The 6000-nt window shown below is 44.1% G+C and overlaps 1 protein-coding gene across 3 annotated transcripts in view; it reads right to left on the bottom strand.

The window, feature by feature from the left end:
• TANGO2 (transport and golgi organization 2 homolog) overlaps positions 1-6000 on the bottom strand; it is a 1196336-nt gene that overhangs the window by 442218 nt on the left and 748118 nt on the right. The gene's annotated exons all lie outside the window — the stretch shown is intronic.

Here is a 6000-nt window from a genome sequence, read left to right as displayed (position 1 = left end):
CACTAGTCTGATGACTTTTACTAAAAACAGACCACTTAAGTCCTTTAGGCACCCTTACCTCTGTAGAAAAGCTGTGCTTAACTCACATTTGAACACCCAGCAATCAGGAAATACTCCCAAACTCTGGACACCAGTGTGGGTGACATTCTGTATTAGGCTATCGTTGCAAGATGATAGCAAAAATGCTTTGTCATGTGTTTAAGTACAAACACTCACACGGTGAAACAATTCATCACAACATAAATGCAGCGTTTTTAATATACAGTTTAATATGACATTTTTATAAGTAATGGCAACTGAAAATTAAATTACTAGCATTATGCACACATGTTAAACTAATGGCATAAACCTCATTTCAGAATCAGGATAACACAGTAAATTCCCAGTAACATGCCCTGCTTCTACATCAGCATCACTAATAATGCAGGTGAGAAACACCTCAGACCGGTGACTACATCTGAAAAGTACAGTGTACACTTACCATAAATGTAGATGTTCAAGTGTATTCACTGTTGCAGTCATTACATTTGGGTTATGTGCTTGCAGGTAGCCCTCAGTTGGCCTGATTAACAAAGTCTTGGGTCCTGCGTCAGTTGTTGTGCCTTCCTCCATGACGTCAGGTCGTCAGGGGTACAAAACATGCAGCCGACGCCATTACATCAGTTTTTCTTGCCCCAGATGTCAGGTGCCCCCCTAATGGGAAGCAATTAAATATAAAAGTACAATGATATACCTCCAACAAAAAAGCAAATACACCAAAACGCTTTTAAGCATAGTAAAGGAAAGTAGAGGCATAACCAAAAGAAGTTAAGGGGCTGGAGGGAGGGTAACCAGGACTGCAACAGTGAATATACTCTAACATCTACATTTATGGTAAGTGTAAACAACTGTACTATGTTCTTCATGTTTTACTGTTGCAGTCATTACATTTGGGTAGATTCCCAAAGCTATAGTTGGGAGGAGGAATTTAAATAGCATTAGGACCAGCTTTAAGGCCCTGTAAGACTGCAGTGGCAAAGCCAGCTCTGGATTTAGAGAAAATTGGCAAATGGTAATGCTTGTTGAAAGTATGTACAGAACTCCAGGTAGCAACTACTAGGATGTCCCTGGTAGGGACGCCTCTGAGAAAGGCTGTAGAGGTAAATGCAGCCCTGGTGGAGTGAGGTCGGATCTCCTGGGGGATAGATTTTCCATGGTGCTTATAGCAGAAATAAATGCAATGGCCTATCCATTTAGAAATGGTTTGCTTTGAAATAGCCTTCCCCTCTGCCCCTGCAGCAAATGCCACCAGCAGTTGTTCAGATTTCCTTTGAGGTTTAGTCCTGTCCAAGTAGAATCTAAGTTGTCTGTGCACATCTAAGGAATGCAGTATCCGTTCCCCTTTGTTCTGTGGATTGTGAAAGAAGGTTGGCAAATGAATGGACTGATTAAGAGCCACACTGGATACCACCTTGGGCATTAAGGATGGATTGGTTCTGAGGGACAACATGTCCGCATGAAAGATGATGAAAGGCTACACTGCAATAAGGGCCTGTAATTCAGATACCCTTCTAGCTGAAGTGATTGCTAAAAGGAAAGCTGTTTTCCAAGAAAGAAATTTGAAGTCCACAGTTGCAGCTGGCTCGAAAGGAGGTAGAGTGAGTTTCTCCAAAACAAAGTTAAGGTCCCAGGCTGGGGTTGGAGCTCTCCTAGGTGGTCTCAAATTTTTTGCCCCTCTGAGGAACTGCTTGAGCAGTGAATGAGAGAAGAGTGGAGATTCTGTGTTATAATGAGCTGAAATGGCTGAGGCATGGATTCTAATGGAGGAAAACGACAGGCCCTTGTGAAGCATCTCAGTTAAGTATTGTAAAATCCGAGGTAAATTGGGCGCTGCTGTGCTCATCCCTTGAGATTGGTTCCAGGCGCAGAATCATTTCCATTTTTCAGCATAAGATTTTCTAGTACTAGGCCTCCTTACCTCTAAAATGATATCCATCACACGTTTACTGAGGGATGGTAAGGGAGAGATTAGGTAATTAGCCAGGCTGCAAGGTTCAGTGTTAGAAGCTGAGGATGCAGAATCTGGTTCTCCTGCTGGGACAACAGGGAAGTTGTCTGAGGCAGGTGCCATGGGGAAAACAGTGACACACTGCGCAGGAGGGGTTACCAGTGTTGGCATGGCCAGTCTGGAGCAATCAAAATCATCCTTGGTTTTCCTGTTTGATTTTTAGTAGTACTTTGGAAAGCAGAGGCAGCGGGGGAAGGCATAGACTGATAGATTTTTCCAGCTGATGGACAGATCATCCACTTTCTAGGCTTGTTTGTGGAGAGCCCTTGTGCAAAATTTGTCTAATTGGTAGTTCTGGGGAGAGGCAAATAGGTTTATATCTGGGCTCCCCCATTTGCTTGTCAACATGTTTAAAATCCATGGTTCCAGTTTCCACTTATGTGGGTCCATGAGGTTTCTGCTTAGTCAGTCTGCCAGTGTATTTAATTTTCCTAGCAGGAATTGAGCTTGTAGGTGCACTTGGTAGCTCAAGGCTGTGTTCCACAATGCCATGGCTAGTCTGCAGAGGGGGTAAGAATGTGTTCCCACCCCTGCTTGTTTATGTACCACATAACAATGGTGTTGCCCATCTTTACCATTAGTTGTCCTGGAAGAATGTGGTCCTTGAAGGTTGTCAGAGCATTCTGTACAGCTAACATTTCTTTTCGATTGATATGCAGGTGCATTTGACTGGGGTTCCATTTGCCCTGAATGCACTTCCCTGCCAGGTGAGCCCCCTCCATGCATAGTCTGATGCGTCTGTTAGGGTTTGGGCGGCAGGGGGTGGTGTGAAAGGTAGTCCCTTGTTTTGGTGGCAGGCCTCTGCCCATCAAAGGAACTCTATGCGTAAGCAAGGTATGCTAGGAAGCATTGCTTCTAGATTGTGGGAATGTTGACTCCATAGGCTTTTTTTAGCTAACACTGTAGTTTCCTCATATGCAGTCTTGCATATGGAATTAGAAGAATGCAGGAGGCCATGAACCGCAAAGCTTGCAGTATTTGTCTTGCAGATAGCAGGGTTTTTGTGGCCACTTATTTGAAGTAGGTTGTCAAATGAATTTGTTTTTCTGGCGTGAGGTAAGCCATCTGCGAAGTTGTATTCAAACTTGCTCCCAGGAATATAACTTGTTGACAGGGTACCAGGTAAGATTTATGTTTGTTTATGGTGTACCCCAGAAAGGTTAGAACCCTTTGTACAAAGGCCAGATGATTCAAAAGTATGTCCTGGCTTTCTGCCTAAATTAGACAATCGTCCTATTTTTTTACCTGCAAAATGCAATAACTGGAGCTAGGCACTTTGTGAATACCCTGGGCGTAGTAGATAAGCCAAAGGGCAGTGCAGAGAACTGGGCGTAGTAGATAAGCCAAAGGGCACTGCAGAGAACTGATAGTGTGTGCAGCCTGCTTTGAAGCTAAGGTATCTTCTGCAAGATTCCCTGATTGGGATGTGTAGGTATGCTTCTTTTAAATCTAGTGTTGCCAGCCAGGCATCTTTGCCTAGCATAGGAAGCAACTGGTGAACAGTCAGCATCTTGAATTTTGGAATCTCCAAAAAGGTGTTCTGAGTAGACCAGTCCAGGATAGGACACCATGAATTGTCTTTTCTGGGTGCCAGGAAAAGTCTCAAGTAGAAACCTTGTCCCTTTTCCTCTTCCGGTACCAACTGAATAGCCCCCATGCTTAAGAGAGAAAGTACTTGTTTTTGGGCCACTGCCCACTGATTCGGGGGTACGTCAGGCCACCCGTGTGGTGTTGGCAATGTTTGAAAGTGAAATCTGTATCCCTGGGACACTGTATTTAAAACACATTTGTCCTGGGTAATGAGCTCCCAAGTTCTTTGCATGAAGAGCATTCTTTCCCCCCAAAGGGGCAGTCAGTTGATAGGTGCGTGGAAATTTTAAAAGGAAGTCATTGAGACAGTTTACCATAGGTGGGAGTCTTATTACTCCCAGATTTGGAAAGTGGAGGCCCCCCTCTGCTTAGTCCTGTGTGTCCCCTGGGACTGAAAGTTGGGGCTTCTGCTGTGTCTGGGTTTGGCTTGAGAAGACCTGGAAGGGGCTGGAAAGGACCAATTTTTAGAGGGCCAGTGCCGACTAAATCTAGGAGGCTGAACTTGTAAGAAATCTTTAACAGTTTGCATAGATTTAGCTTTATCTTCCATCTTTTTAAGAACTTCCTCAGCCTTGTTGCCAAACAGGCGGTCCTGATTTAAGGGAGCATCCAACAATTTAGCTTTAACATGATCAGGTAAAGATTGCTCCTTAAGCCAAACATGCCTTCTGAGCACAGACCCAGTAACAGCAGCCCTGCAAGAGGCCTCTAATGAATCAAAACCACATTGCAAAGTATGTTTTCCAACCTGTTCAGCAGAATGCATTAAATCCTGTAATTCTTTATTTTCCACACAATCAGGAATCAACATAATTTTCTGTTTAAGCAATCCAATAACATGTTGCTGATACTTTAACATATGAAACTGGCAGTTTAAAGCCCTAATGGCCAAGGTTGCAGAAGTGTAAACCTTCTTACCGCATATATATAGTGCCCTGGAGTCTCTATCAGAAGGGGTAGGATTTTTAGCAGTAGAAGCCTTAATGACCTTGGGCCCCTGAGAAATAGTCTCTGGATCCACAATAGGATTTTTAAAAAGGAACTTGTGTGACTCAGGGACTCTGTAGTATCTGTCAGGTTTTCTGGGAGCAGGAGGCAATGAATCAGAGGCCAAACTAGATTTCAAACAAGCATCATCAACAATGTCTAGTACAGGAGGAATAGCTAAAGGCCTATGCTGAGGCAGGCTTAAAAAATCCTTGATCCTCTTTTTTGAATCAGAAAAATCTTGGCTTTCCCAGTGGAAATGCTCCCTTACAGTATGTAAGGCTTCACCAAAAGAAAAATCCTCTGGAGAGGAAGCAGAGGAAATAGAGTCCTTTGCATCAGAATCCTCATAAGTAGATAAGGGCAAATCCAGATCATCAGAAGAATCAGAAAAATCAGAATCCTGGTCAGAGGATTCATAAACAACTTCAGTCCTAGGCCTCTTAGAAGGGGGGGGGGTGGCTACCCCTGATTAGAGTTATTAGATCTTCAGCCATTCTTATCATTTGTTTTTTTAGGCATAGAGGCCTGAGCATGTGGCCTGAGCATCATTTTTTTAGGCATGGTGCTAGATTTAGGCCTAAGTGAAGAAGGAGGCGTCGGTTTAATATGCAAGTCCATAGGCCTGAATACACCCTCAGGAGCCGGTGCAGGCACAGTGGCTCTGGACCCATCCAAGGTAGAGACATCCGCGGGTTCCATAGCTGAAGCATCTCACGGCATACCGGACTCCAAATGGGTCTAAATAGAGGCCTGCGAATCAGAAGTAGCGGGTATCAGAGGTTATGAAGCCTCACCGCGCATCGCGAACTGGTGACTGGCTTAGGAGAAGTGTCGTTGGCAGTTTTGGACCTCGGCGGCTTGTCTCTGTCTTTATCTTTGCATTTTTTTCGGAATCCCGGTAGTCGGATGGCTAACCAACGACATTTCTGGATAATTAAACCGAGAACCAAAATATTTAGAGGCGAACATATATCAACGATGGATAGTGCGCTGATTAAATAAAGCACAAAACTGACAGCAAGGTACGGCATGGTCAGTGCCTAGGCAAGGAATACAGTACGAATTAAAATGTTTATGAAGTATTTGCTTTCCACAAGTAATGCAATTATTAACTTTTACTGACATCAGTAAGGAGCAAGAAAAAGTTTCCCCAACGGGGTACTTCGCATTAGTTGAAGATTTCGGTTCTGAAACTCGAAAACGAAAATTTCAGGAGTTGGCCAACCGGCACTTGCGAACTGCTTCTTCTTCGGGCACCGCCCGGCAAGAAAGACTGGTGTAATGCTATCGGCTGCATGTTTTATACCCCTGACGACCTGACGTCATGGAAGAAGGGACAGCAACCGACGCAGGAGCCAAGACTTTGTTAATCA

The sequence above is a fragment of the Protopterus annectens genome, chromosome 4.part0, assembly GCF_019279795.1.
Source record: "Protopterus annectens isolate FY-2018-M chromosome 4.part0, PAN1.0, whole genome shotgun sequence".
Taxonomy (NCBI): domain Eukaryota; kingdom Metazoa; phylum Chordata; order Ceratodontiformes; family Protopteridae; genus Protopterus; species Protopterus annectens.
This window is presented reverse-complemented; position numbering and strand designations above follow the sequence as displayed.